Below are 14,460 nucleotides of genomic sequence, written 5' to 3'. Positions count from 1 at the left end.
GCAGGTTTTTTTTTCCATTCCTATTTCACCACCCAGATGGGCAACAAGTCTTCTACTTAGTTATCAAGAAGTTTGCTTTCTGACTGTGCTCTCCTCTGACTCTACCATATTTAGTAAGAGGGTCCCTATAGAGGGGGACAGCTGTGTGCAGCTGTCTTAAGCGACACATGCATGTGTTTTCTTATTCTGAGGCCCTAAACAGTGCGTCCTGCTTGTATCACCTTTAGACAATTCACATGGGGGTCTCCAAGTGCAGATTAACAGGACTAGAACAACACAGGGCAAGAATATAGAAGTCAGAGGGCTGTAAAATAATCTGTTTGGCAGTTGAAAGGGCAAAATCCATGCCTCTGTCCACTGCACATACGTGCTTTAATGCATAGTTACCATGATTGTATAGCCTAGAGCATTATAATAAGAATGATATATTTCCTGTTGGAATCCCTTTCTATGTCCTCTTCTGAGCCATGTTTCCTCTAGTCCTTCTAGTAATTAAAATAATCCTTCTCATGTTCTACTGTGAGCAACCTTTCTCCAGTTTTAATTACTGTCTTTATACCACTTCCAAAATGCAGAATTACATTTTATGCAATATTTTATCAAAATAAATCAATTATTTGATGAAATTCACATCTAACCCAGTAAAGAATCTTCAAACTTTTCTAGAATTCATTTGGTAAAGTTTACCTATGAAATCATATTCTTATCTCTTTTTACTATACATACTGTGAACGCTTAATTTTACACATTTGAGCAATCTCACTTGTATAAAGTATACTTCTTATGCATTATTTATACCACCATGTAGATAAATCTCAACATGAAATTAGCATCCAAATGTTCATTCCCAAATGTAATGTCTTAATTGTTTAGTATGTGCTAATTCTCTTAAAATTGCCTCTTTAATAATTAAAAAGCATTAAAAAAACTTATTATTTTCCCATCCTTGGCATACAAGAAATCATGGCCTTGAACACAGCATGCTAGTCAGAAGACTGGACTCTGTGTCATGAGGAATTAGAAAGTCACCATCCTCTCGGATGTAAACCCAGGTAAGAGCTCTGAAAGGTGCATTGGACTGGAGATGCAGAGGAAGGTACGGGACCAAACAATTCACCAGGAAGGCTACCTGCTGTGCTGACTAGACGTATCTTAAGTTGTTGCATTAGCTTGATTAAAACACACAAGTTGCAAAGGGAATGGAAATGCCTGAGTCCTCGTTTTCAGCTGACTTGACTGGGAGTTACCTCCATGCCCCTTGAGTGCATTAATACCTTAGAGGCTTTAATACCTAAGACACTGTCGCACAAACTCAACAGCACGTAACACAGTTCCCAGCTATATTTAATTAGTAAAGCAAGTATATCGTTTTTTCCATTCTGTTAATACATTATGATTGAATACTTGTCAACCTACAACACATTTCCAAGAGTGACTAAAGGTTATTGTTGTTACAGAACAGCAAGTTATATGATAGTCTTCCATAGAGCTTGTTAACATTATCAGAATTACTGGTGAACAGGAAAAGTTATCCCTTGGGTATAGGATAAAGGAGTGTAAAATGCTATTACCTTCCCTTTGGTAGCTCTTTCAATAAAGCTGTTTTTAAATAAAGTCAAGAAAATGACACAGCTCTTTTCAGTTTTCCTGTGAAGTAATTACAGCTGTACATCCTTTACTTTCATGTAATTTCAAACGAAAATTAACCAGTATTAAATATTGATTGCTTTTCTCTATCATTAGACTTGATGAACTAATCGTTTATACTGTCCGAAATGGCATGTTTTTATTCAAAAAGATGCTATCAGTATCATCAGTTATTAAAAGGGCTATTTTATATACAGTTTACGAAAAATGTAAATACCGGATTATTTTCCAACCCAGCATCTTTCTGTCACTTTTTAGAATGAAATAACAGCTTACTCTTTTTAAAAATTAAGAATTGAGTCTGTAGGTGGCACTGTTTCTCTTCAGGAGAAAAGAAAGTAAGTCACAGTGAGATCGAGAGTACCAATACATCCTGGTGAAACTGCTGAATTTGTGCAAGGAACACATCTCTTAAGGAACGTAATTAAACTAAACATATGTATGTTATACACTCTAAATCTACTAATACAGTCTCTCTATATAGTATAGGATATGCCATACCATTTCCGTTTGGACTGCAAGTAATTTAAGAATTTGAAGATCAAGAATCTTCAACAGATTTACATAGATTAAGGTTTAACAAATTAATGAATTCAACAACCTTAAGTGACAAAAATTAGTTTAAAAGATACAAGACAGTGCAGAATTCGGCAAACAATATTTATTAAATCCCACACAACGGTTCATGCAGGTAGCTTGATTTAGGGTACGCCATATAGTTTAGCATATTTCTATTGTCTTGGCATGTCATTCCAGTACACATTCATCCTTACCTCAGACCAGCTTTTGAATAGTAAAGGTAATTGGAAGTTTAACAGCATTTTTTGACTCTCATAATGCAGGCACTGTAGATGTATCAAAGTACCTAAGAAGGGGATTCTGATGTATTATGTTGGTACTGGCAAGGGCGTATCATAAATGTATGTTTAGATTTCTGCTTGGTGACAACACAAGTGAAGTCCAAGTAATCAGCCTTAATTTTGAAACTGCTATGTATTTGAAATTGCAGAACTGTGCATTAATTTGCTGTTTTACAGCATGTAAATAGGACAGAATAACCCTTTTAGTGAGGAATAGATAATCTTAAGCTATTGTTACTTATAAAGCCTTTCTACGTCTTCACAAGAACACAAGACATTAAAAAAGACACACTTCTAACAACAGACCTGCTAATTACACTGTAGTCCAATAAAATATGAAGGACATAGGTGAAATATTCTCACCTTTATTTTGTCACTGCTCTGTGACAGCACTGGACACTTGAGACAGAGTTATCACAAGCCTCCCATTCCAGGAAACAGCAGCCTCAAATTCCCAAAATTTGACACTCCTCGTGTTCTTGGTCTGAAATTTAAACAATAGTCTTAGTCACAACCAGCATTTTGAAACAGCAATAGAGACCTCTTCAGACAAATACTATTTATAAACATACTGTGCTTTCATAGAATCATAGAGTCATGGAATGGTTTGGATTGGAAGGGACCTTCAAAATCATCTAGTTCCAACCCCCTGCCATGGGCAGGGACACTTTCCACTAGCCCAGGTTGCCCAAAGCCCCGTCCAACCTGGCCTTGAACCCTTCCAGGGAGGGGGCAGCCACAGCTTCTCTGGGTAACTTGTGCCAGTGTCTCACCACCCTCACAATGAAGAATTTCCTCCTTCTATCTAAATCTGCCCTCTTTCAGTTTAAAACCACTACCCCTCATCCTATCCCTACCCCCCTGATCAAGAGTCCCCCCGGGGCCTTTCCTGTAGCCCCTTTAAGTCCTGGGAGGCTGCTCTAAGGTCTCCCCGGAGCCTTCTCTTCTCCAGCTGAACCCCCCCAACTCTCTCAGCCTGTCCTCACAGGGGAGGTTCTCCAGCCCACTGAGCATCTTCGTGGCCTCCTCTGGACCCACTTGAGCAGGTCCACGTCCTTCTTATGTTGGGAACCCCAGAGCGGAACACAGTACTCTTTAAATGATTAAACACAATCTACTGCATATAAAAACCTGAACATGCAATATGTGACAGTATGTATGGGGTCTTAAAAACATTTCTTAGAATTCAGGAAACCTTCATTTCAATGCTACATGTAAAAAGATTTATTGGCATGCATATATCATACTCAGAAGCACATGGTTCTATGAGATGGGACTTACAAATCTGGAGATGATATGGCAGGTCATTAGACATGGGAGGTAAAAGGTGTTATCAACTAGTAGAATTATTTATTTACTTCAAAAGCAGTCAAAATCTCATCCATATTTTAAAACAAATAATATTTACATAATATTTTTTACTTCTCTGTATTACAAAAGATGCCACATAAATGTGCCTGTATTGTAAAAGTCCATTTATTATAAGAATTCTGTATTACAAGAATTATATCTTCATTATGTGGAAGAGCTCAACACTTTTTATAACCTATCACTAAAACCTTACAGCATCTATATGAGTAATAAATTCACTACATTTTGTAATTTTGAAAATAGATAGGGCAATTTCTCTACCATCAGGCACTGGACAAGCTAAGTCCTAGGAGATTTAATCTTCATTCCTATTCTCTGGCAACAAGACCTCAGAACATAAATAACCATTTCTGTGTATAAATACAAATATTTTTACTTTAAGTTTCCCTCTCCATCATTCCTCTGTTCCTTTCTCAAAGTGTTTATATGTGGTTTACATGAAAGAAAACAGGTTTCTGCATATTGAAATAGAGACTGACTATGGATCTATATAACTTAAGCAGTTCAAACTTCAGGTTGAAACTTAAAAATGTGTTTTTAAATTATCCAAAAGAAAACCATGTTCTTCTTGATGTCACAAAAGCATCACTCAGCAAATGCAAAATTAGATAAATAGAAACAGCAGCAGCAGAAGAAAAGGAGTGTTAGCCCCAGGGGAAATTAAAGGAGACGTGCTATTCTCTAGCTGCACAAATCCTCATTAAAGACACTGAAAAATGTGTTTAAGGACATGTCTCAGTCTGCTACTTTTTCAATGTCTATCTCTTGCCTGCTGCTGTTGTTTTTCTAGAGGCCCCAGTGAAAAGTATCCTACAGTTTACAATGCTTTGGGGCCATTTCCTCCCTGGTTCCACTCCTGAGTGAGTAATTCTGTTTCAATAGCTGCTGTGAATAAGATTCCATTTTTACACATTTCATTTCCCTGGTTTTGTGAGTAACCACCAAAGAAAAGGAGAGCAGAGTAACAAAGGTAGGAGAATGGGAACCTTCACTCTCATTGTTCAGTAAGGACAAAGAGAGGGGCTGAAGTGGCAGGGAAAAAAACAGAAACAAGTCCCAGCCATTCCAGCAAGAACCTCCTGTTAGATCATTTACATCTTGTTACAGTTCCACGATACAATATTTTTTGCAATTAGTAAATTTGCAAAGGACCTTTTCCCAAATCTGTCGTGCCATACTGAGACTCTGGTGCATTGCATAAACCCTTCAGTCTGATCTAGGCCTGAAGGAGCTGATCAGACAGCCAACAGTGCTTCACTCACCATTTCACAGCCAGACTCTCCTTTCTGCAGCCTTCGTGGGCCTAGACAGTGGCAACTCTGTCCCTCTGTACTTACTGGGCAATCTGCTAACCCCACACCTGTAAGATAAAGTGAAAACAAAGATTATTTTCACTACACAAACACAACAGGTAAATATTTTGTATAGATAGAATCAAACGTTCATGTAAAAAGAAATCAGTTTCAAATTTAAAAAAAGAAAGTAAAAGCATTTCGACATTACTGTGCTTTCATCAAGTAGGAAAGGTCTCAAACTTTCTTAACAGCTGTTTTAGTTTTGTTTCTTGATGAAGTTTATTGAGTGAATGCATTCTGAGAGCTTTAAATTGAGATTTATTTGTCCTTTTGCTAATCATGAATCAACCTTCTTTTAGATCAATTAACTAAATCACTTTGGAGGCAGCTCAATGCATTCTTTATGGATGAAAACCTTTGTTCTTTATGGCCCATAATATCTCTCCACCCCAGTAAATACAATTAATAACCTTCTTGTTCACTAGTGTTTGTAACTTTCAATGTTTCACAGCAATTCATTTCTTATGACTTGCTAACAAAAATAGATTCGAGTAAAACATCAATATTAATATGTGCTTACGTTCTCCCTTCTGTTCTTTCAAAAGTACTTAGTTTTCACAAAGAACTTTATAATGGTATTACTCATGTCACTATAAAACCTCAATGATTTTTTTAAAAACTCTTTACAAGTAAAAATATGTTACTGCTGCAATACGAGTGGTTCTTTTTTCACGTAGCATACATAAAATCAAAATAAATTTCAAGTTTCCACTCTGAAATTCCCAACTAGAAAACCTATTTAATTACAGTATTTATTAGCACAGGAAAGTATCTGGTCCTAATTTCTTCCGCAGTTTCAGCAGGACAGGGCCCTTGATATATTACATTTCCTGTAAGAGTACCTATATCCTTCCTTTTGTTAAAAATCATCCTGAGATGATAATTATTCTAGCTGAGGGCCAGGGATTCAATAACAGCTGAGACAAACCACGGCCTGCCAAGAATCGGACTGCTTTGCTCAGAGTGCATTTGAGTCAATTTATGTTTAATGAAACAGGCCAAGGGCTCTCTGGCCATCTCAAAATAGGATCCAGCAGCCCCACGATCCGTGCTGTCATGTTAGCTCAGTTTTGAACTTGTATCTGAGCCCAAATCCCTCATTGCACATACTGTGTTGATTTGTACTTGAGTTTGACTCTGGGAGGGAGCCAACCCAGCCCTGGCAACAAGGCTGTGACTGTTAATGAGGGTGGCTCACTGTCCTGCCCCGTCAGCCCACCTGTCTGACAGATAACTCTGTAGGCCGTGCCTCCCAAAACGCAGCATTGGTTGTTTCCTCTGGGCCCTGAGTGACCTGCCCCATGCCATTCCCAGCATTTCTGTACAATATTGGGCACAGCAGAGCCCCTGTCCTGCTGTGGGGAGCCTCGCTGGCCCCAGCCGCTCTGGCAGCTGTTCGGAGGGGGCACCGTGCCTTGGCGGTGTCACACAGAGACTGGTCCTTCAGGCTCTGCCAGGCCTAATGGCCACTGTGTGTACATGTGGCACGGCAGGCAGGGAGCCGAGGGCTGAGTTTATGAAGGCTCTTGGCCTTTTTTTTTTGGAGGCTCGGTTTGCAGCATGTCAGAAATGAAGCTGCTGACAGCTGAAGATACAGGCACGTTTCTCAGCGACAGACACTCCAGAAAGCCTCACTCACCCTCTAACACCTTCAGCAAAACTCCAGGCAGCAGGTGCTGACACTGTCAGGAACACAGGTGAGGTCTGATGCTGATGTGAAGGTTGTATTGGGTCTAGGGGTCCGGTTTTGGAGGGGTGAGGTGCTGCAGGCTGCCCCTCACCAGGCTTCTGTGAGGAGAGGTCGGGGCTGCCCCGTGCCGGTCACTGCCGGCTCCAGCCAGCTCTGCAAGGGCTGCCCCGCGCGCAGACCGCGGCTGCATCAGTGGAGCTCGTGTCGCCAGTGAAAATATATTTGAGGAAGGACGAAACGCTGCCTGTCAGCGAGGTGTGAGGGAAAAAGTGTGAGAAACGGCCCTGGGAACAGCAAAGCCAGGGGAGAAGCAGGTGCTCCGTGCCTGGAGCAGAGATTGCCCTGCAGGCCATGAGGCTGCTGAGGAGCAGATATTTCCCTGCATGGAGGGGACTTTTTTTTCCTGTGACAGTCATTGGTAAGTGATCTCCTTGTTTTTATCTTTACCCACAAGCTTTTTCATGGTATTTTCTCCCTCTGTGCTGGTGAGTAGGGGGAGTGGGAGAGCAGCTGGGTAGGCATCTGGCAGCTGGACAAGGACAACTCACCACAAAGGAGAATATAAAATTCACAATATGCTTGTTCTATCATGAAGGATGATCGGGAGTCTAAGAGAGTATATGGCGCAAAAGGCTCTCTGCCATGACATGACCAAGGCCTGCTGGCTGGAGTGACAGTGGTACCCCCTACACCATCATCAAACAGGGGTGATGGAGCATCTCTTCCTGGTACAGGTGCCATTTTCACCAGTGCAGATGCCTCCCAGATATCCTTCACTCATCAAGACAGCACACTTGTGCAGTAAACTCCCTGCGGATCCAGAACAGCCAATGTATTTGGATTTTTTCTATAATCTCATTGTAGAGCGACTGGCTGACTATGGTAGACTCTGTGACAGCTAGCAAGTCCAATTTATTTCATTCCTGCCAAAATGCTGTGCAAATGTGGTTTGGTCTGTCAGCTGTCGCAAGTAAAGGACTAGAAAAATAAGGTAGATCCAGAAACAGAAAAACTGCTTCCTTCAAATATTGCTAAGATTATTCTGCCAGGCTAAGTGTTCATAGTCATTACTCCACATCATCATCACTGCCTGAATTCTTCCTTCATTTGAAGTTAAATGCCTTTCTTATGATCCTTACTAAGGTTGCACTGAAAACTGAAGTGAATGTGGGTGGTTATTTTATTGATTTTTTTAGGAGTAAAACTAATGTTTCCTTACCAAATAACCACATTCTGAGGGCTCAACAAAATTTTTGTTGTTAAAAATCTTACAGGTTGGAAAGAGTTATGATTCTAATTCTCCATTCTACTAATGAAATGAAAACTGAATATGTTTGTTTCACAAAATTTTATGTGATTTTTTAGATTTAAAACCAAAATTATTCATCAAAATAGATGTACAACACATTTTATTTCTTATGACAAAACAACCTGCTAAAAATATCAGCACACATTAAACAGCAATACTCAAAGATATTGGTTGGGTTCAACACAAAATTGCCTACATATTCCTGGGAAGAACAGACTACAAAACTTCCTATGGATAATCTAACTGCATGATAAAACTGCTGTGAATTAAAATCTGAATGAAAAAGTAGTTGAGAGGTTTTTCCTACTTCTTCTTCTTAATGATAATAATGATGATGATGATAACAATAATAATAATAATAATAATGGGTAGCACTGGAAAATCAGCCCAGCATGGAAGTCTCCCTATTGGCTCCATTGAGACATCTGCATGAGTAAAGAATTGTACTTTTTTCAGATATTCTTGTCATCTCCCTTTCCCAAAGCTATAGGGCCCTGGAGATTACTAACTTTTCCAGTTAATTAACCTAATTCATCATGCAATTTTAATGTCAAATGCTACACTATTGTTAACTCCCATTTCAAAGACTCATCCAGGAATATATTAATTTTCTCATTTAACTTGTGTATTTCACTGTTTTACTATTTCTTGGTATTCTTAGGATTATTTTTTCATATGGCTAAAACATTAACTCTATCTAAGAAATATCAAATAACGGAGATCACTTTATTGATTCCCACAGGAACAAAGAACCTTGTATATATTTATGCACTGGTCAATGCCCCAGATTGTAGTTAATGTTGGCTTTTAGTCTTGCATACAGAGTTCTACCCAACATCAATGAAACATTTCCTTCAAATATTTTTATAATCAATAACGATAAAATAAGCCCATTTAATGCAAATATTTTACTTTAACATAAATCCTTAATAAAACACTATAATCAACAGAAATACAATAATGCGATAGGATTATTCCATTTCTCAAATTTCATTTTGAATTTGTCTATTTACTTCAGTGGCTTTGCTTGAAATGGATCATATCTGTTTACTTAAATAATTTAAAGAATCTTTTCTGCCTGAGATAGATTTTAGTGGTTTTATTATCATTAAGGGTATAATCTCAAGCTAACTGAACTATGCACTGCTTCGCTGAGTAATACTGAAAGAAATACTGGAAGACAAAACATGCATCTCTTGCTTCATTGCTTTGTACAAACACCACAGAAAGAAATATCAAATGTAACATAAGATGAATTTCAAACTGGTCATGCAATCAGAAAGTTCAGTAGTATTCTGTAAACTTTTAAGATGGCTCTGGGGCACCACTGCAGAACTGAGATAAAAGAACAGAGATAATTATCTATTCTCCTAAAAGAACACTCTACCTGTAAGATGTCAGGTTTTTGACCATGATCAGTATTTTGCAGCTTAGATGTCTATCAATAGTAGATAAGACATTTTTGTTTTAAATGAAGCTTTCTTCTTTTGTTTTTCTTGTGGAATTTCTTTTTAACTCTATTGGTTCTTACACTGTTGATACAATTTGTAACATATTTGCATTCAGTAGTTGTTAATTTGTTTTGCTGAAAAACTCCAGGGAGTAATCATTTATTGACTTCTCTTACCAAAAGCACTCATTTTATAAATATTATTTTCTTTTTTCTACATCTCTTTTTTTTTTTTTTTTTTCCTTCTTAGATAATTTCTCTAAAATACAAAACAGGAAATCTCTGGGCAGATATTTCACTGAATATACTGGACAGTAGTTGAAAGCATGAATCTTTTGTGAATAAGAACGATATAAAATAAGGTCATCTGGCGATGGAGTGGTATTAATACTGTAGCACCACATGTTCAGTCCTAACAGAGCTTTCCAGGTTATAAACTTGAGCATGATAAAAGGACAATGCTCTCAGACTCAGGGACAAATTTTCTTCTTCTCTGAAGACCTACCTCCTAGTTAGACAGTCTTGTGATACCTGTCTGCTGGAAAATTTGCCTTTTCAACCTGCTTCAAATTGACGGCTTCTTATTGAACAGTAGCAGCAGGGAGCTCCCGAAGGGAGCTAAGGTGGGCAGTGCTGTCTGGCTGCTGATGGAGGCTAACAGAGAGCCTACATCTCTCTGTAGGCACCTTTCCTAGAATTTTTAATTTTGAGAGGAGATCTATTTGCAGGAAAATAGTTCTGGAGAGAGAAACAGAGATTAATCATCCTTTAATCTGCGACTCTCATAATTGTTTACAGTAAGTTTTCTTCTGTCCGTGACAAACCCCAAGAGTATGCCACTGTCACTTAAATTGTATTGAAAGCTGTGCACAAGGCTGTTTACAGGGATTTTTAAAATTCAGATCATTATGACCTAATGATCAAACCATTACAGCAAAGTGCTAAAAGCAGAGACATACCAACAGTAAATATAGCTTGCATCTATGCCAGATTTGGTTATCTCCTGCACTCCGCGTTATTGCTACAGAGAGCAATAATGTGATTATCTGATTAGAGCCACTAACAAAATTCTCAACATCAAAACTGATGAAGTCAGTGAAAGCTGTGCCAGGATTTTACCTATTGTATTCAGCACATTGTATTTGCATTTTTACACAATGCAATATGTAGTAGCTGCTTTTTAACCTTACGTTTTTAAAAATGAAGCAAGCCCCTTCTTAGCAAAATGTATTTGGATTTACAGGAGTTTCTCTACTTAGGAAATACGTTTCCTGTTACTACTTCATAAAGCTATATAAAAAGTGTGAACAACAGTTGTATACCTTGAACTACAGTGGGTGGTTTCAATGTGTTTATAGGTTAAAGCTCCATTAGGGAACCAAACGCAGAAACATTAGATGGAGCTTTTTATTTTTATTTGCACTTATTTTTTATTTCTGTATTTTACAATTAAACTACTTGTTCAACCACATCAACAATTACAAAACATCAGATATCTGTGGTTTTATTGTCAGTCACCCACTGTTTTTCTGCTTGTGGAAGTTTCTTGGCTCTGACACTGATAAATACCACAGAATAAACTGTTTCTATATTTAAATCTATAAGCACTACATGGTTAGCAATAACTGTTACAAGTATTGACTTTATCTTTCTCAGTTCAGGATAGCAATTCCATTTTCTGATTGCAACTTTGCTCAAACATTAAATTAGAAGATGTAGAAATGCAACCCATTGTTGAAAAGTAATTTGGTATGTTTTTAGGCTTTTTTTTTTTTTTTTTTTGAGAACTATTAGTAGTATAACAACTTCTTGCTTAGTGCTTGTAAATCAGCAACCACACTGAAAAGCAACATATTCCTCAGACGGAAACAAAACCAAGCGATTAAGATTAAACTACTTCCATGTCGGCCTGCTAATTGAATTGAAATTGGAAAATATGTAGCAGAAGTTAAAAAGAAAAGCAAATAACCAAACAAATACGGGTTCAATTTATTGCATAGTCCGTGTGACAGCATTAGTGAAACCTAGCTTACAATTTTCAGGAGTATTTCTGTTTGCAGATCCTGTTTCCTTAGTGACCTATCTGTCTTAGCCTCAAACCCAGCAACTGCTTCAGAGTTGGATATTAAGGGTAATGGAAAATTTCTCTGTGCTCTGGGGGAGCGAGGTGTCATCATGACCTCACACCTGAGGTGCACATCAGAGAGCCAACCCTACATTTATCAATGATCCTATTCTAGGAGGAAGCAGGAACCTTAGAGCCCAGATCTCCACTGAGAAGTCACTGAATTTTGCATTTAGTTGCTTTTACACCATTTGTAATCTACTTACAAGTGCATTTCTTGCTATTAGTCTTGAAATCCTAAATTGGGACCATAGAATTCAGCTGGATTGTCTTCTGGTAAAAAGTGGTAAATTTGTATATTTATAGCCATGCAATCTTCTTGTTTTAAGCATTGGTACAAATGCACCTTGGGTCAATTTTGTTGATAAAACTGAAGGAATAGATTATACATCCATTTTACAACACTGGGATTAGTAAGAATTTTACTATTCTTTGTATATACATCATTAGTACAAAAAAATGAGACCAGGAACAATAAAAGTTATAGATCTCCTAAGAAAAAGGTGAAAAAGGGCTATTTGTTTCTCATGACACAAGTGCTTACAGCTTTACCCATCAAAAGTAAAAAATAAACTCATAGCTGTTCCCTGTATTTTAATTCTCTACTCAAATGTGTTTTCACAATTATAATAGATTTTAAAATATAATTATACTCTCAAGTTAAGATAGATACTGGTCTGCACCTAACTCTTCTAGTAAAAACATGTACGTATCATGCCTTACCATGTCAACTCATTAATATAAAATCACTTGGTTAGCATGTTAATTTGTGCAGTCCAAAACTACTGACAGAACTTCAAAAGTGATTTGTATGTGATGCAACGATCAGTTCTTACATCAAACAGCTTTCGTAACTGGATGAAACAGTGTAATTGCGTGAAGCTCCTACAGGAGTGAAATTGGTGTCTAAGTGAGATTGTAGCAGAATGAAAAACTCTTGAAAGCCAAGGAATAGGAGCCAAGATTCCCACCTTTGTCACAAACACAGTCTGTGACTTTAAGCTTCTAAAAATCATTTACTATAATTGTATGTCAGAAGAACTTTGAGATCTTTGAGTAAAAGATGCTCTTAAAATTGCAGCTCTTGGAACCAATATAGGAAAGAGCTGTTGCAATAAATATCTTACAAGACATAACCAAATGTCTCCAACTAATGGTGATGTATTGATAGATTTGGAAATATTTATGGTAATCTGAAAAAAGCATTCTTCTAATCCTAATGTGAAGATAGTATTTCTAGTTTAAGTACCACAGACCACATTCATATATACCCTTAAATGACAATAAGCAATCTAAAAGCTTATTACCTTACAGCAGTGATATATTTAATTTTAATAAAAATATAACTGTGACATGCCTGACCTTATAAATAATATTGATGTATTAATTTTAAATATTATTTGAATGTCATAGTGGTAATAGCAGCCTGGACTCATAATTAATATAAACTATGAAATCCTGCTATTTTACACAGTGCCTAGAACACCAGCAGAAAGAGTAAGTAAAGTGTTCTCTTTGACCCTACCTCTACACCAGCCTATGACAAATTAAAGCTGTAAAATGTTTAAATAATGTAAAGGCTACACACAAGTCCTTCTCCAGAAATAACAGGAGAAAAATTAACTTTTCTGCATTGTGAATCCAGAATTATATGTTAAGTTATGTTAAGGAATTGGCATGACTTTAGTAATCCAGAATCCATACTTCAGCCAAGTAATTTATAACTCTTTTTATTAATAATGACAACTGACAGTATATCAGCTCCACTGCAATAAGAATCACTGGTTTCTCACAGAAACTCGCTGCTTATAAAACCTCTGACAGAAATCCACTTATTCTGCTCACTACTACCTTCTGCTTGCTCCTTTCTCTCATTAACCATACTCCCTTCTCTGCTTCAAACATGATTTTGTCTTTCAGGGGCTTGTCTTATTTAAATATAAAAATGGTAAAAAGAGAAGAAACCTCAAATATCCAGTCCATCAAAATCTATGTATGTAAATCTCATATTTTGCAGGTTTTAGTAAGATGAAAAAAAGAGGTTTCTTTAGTTTGCATTCACTTTTAATTGACCAGGTCCTTAAACATCCCTATTTGCAATAACCATCCATTCTGGAAACAAAAAAGGCCACAAGCTGTCTGGTAGTGTTCATGGAACTCCACACTGGCTTTTATATTCACTGTAAAATCCAGATAACAACAGAATGAAAAAAAGAAGCAAATAAATAAATAACATTTATGAGAGATAAATTCTCAAACCTAGAAGAATGAAAGAGATCTAGGCTGTCTGATACACTGCATTTTAAAGGCTATGGGAGAAAGGTGTCCCTGCCCATGGCCGGGCGGTTGGAACTAGATGATCTTTAAGGTCCCTTCCAACCCAAACTATTCTATGATTCTATGAATAGCAGCAATGCAAGGTAATAAATTAGGAAAGATGTACTTCCTCTAGTGCACGATACATACTTGTTGTTTGACAGAGAGTTTGACAACATAACAGATTGTAAGGCTGCATGATAAATGTTTCAATGAATTCAGGGTACTGCACTTCAGAATCATACAAAGGATTACTGTCTGACACACTTTGTCCCACCCTTAAGGACGTAATTAACTGTGCTGCATTTGCAGATGTGGTTTGCAGCACAGTCTACAG

This window comes from Strix aluco, chromosome 10, assembly GCF_031877795.1.
Source record: "Strix aluco isolate bStrAlu1 chromosome 10, bStrAlu1.hap1, whole genome shotgun sequence".
Taxonomy (NCBI): domain Eukaryota; kingdom Metazoa; phylum Chordata; class Aves; order Strigiformes; family Strigidae; genus Strix; species Strix aluco.
Note: the sequence above shows the minus strand (reverse complement) of the source record.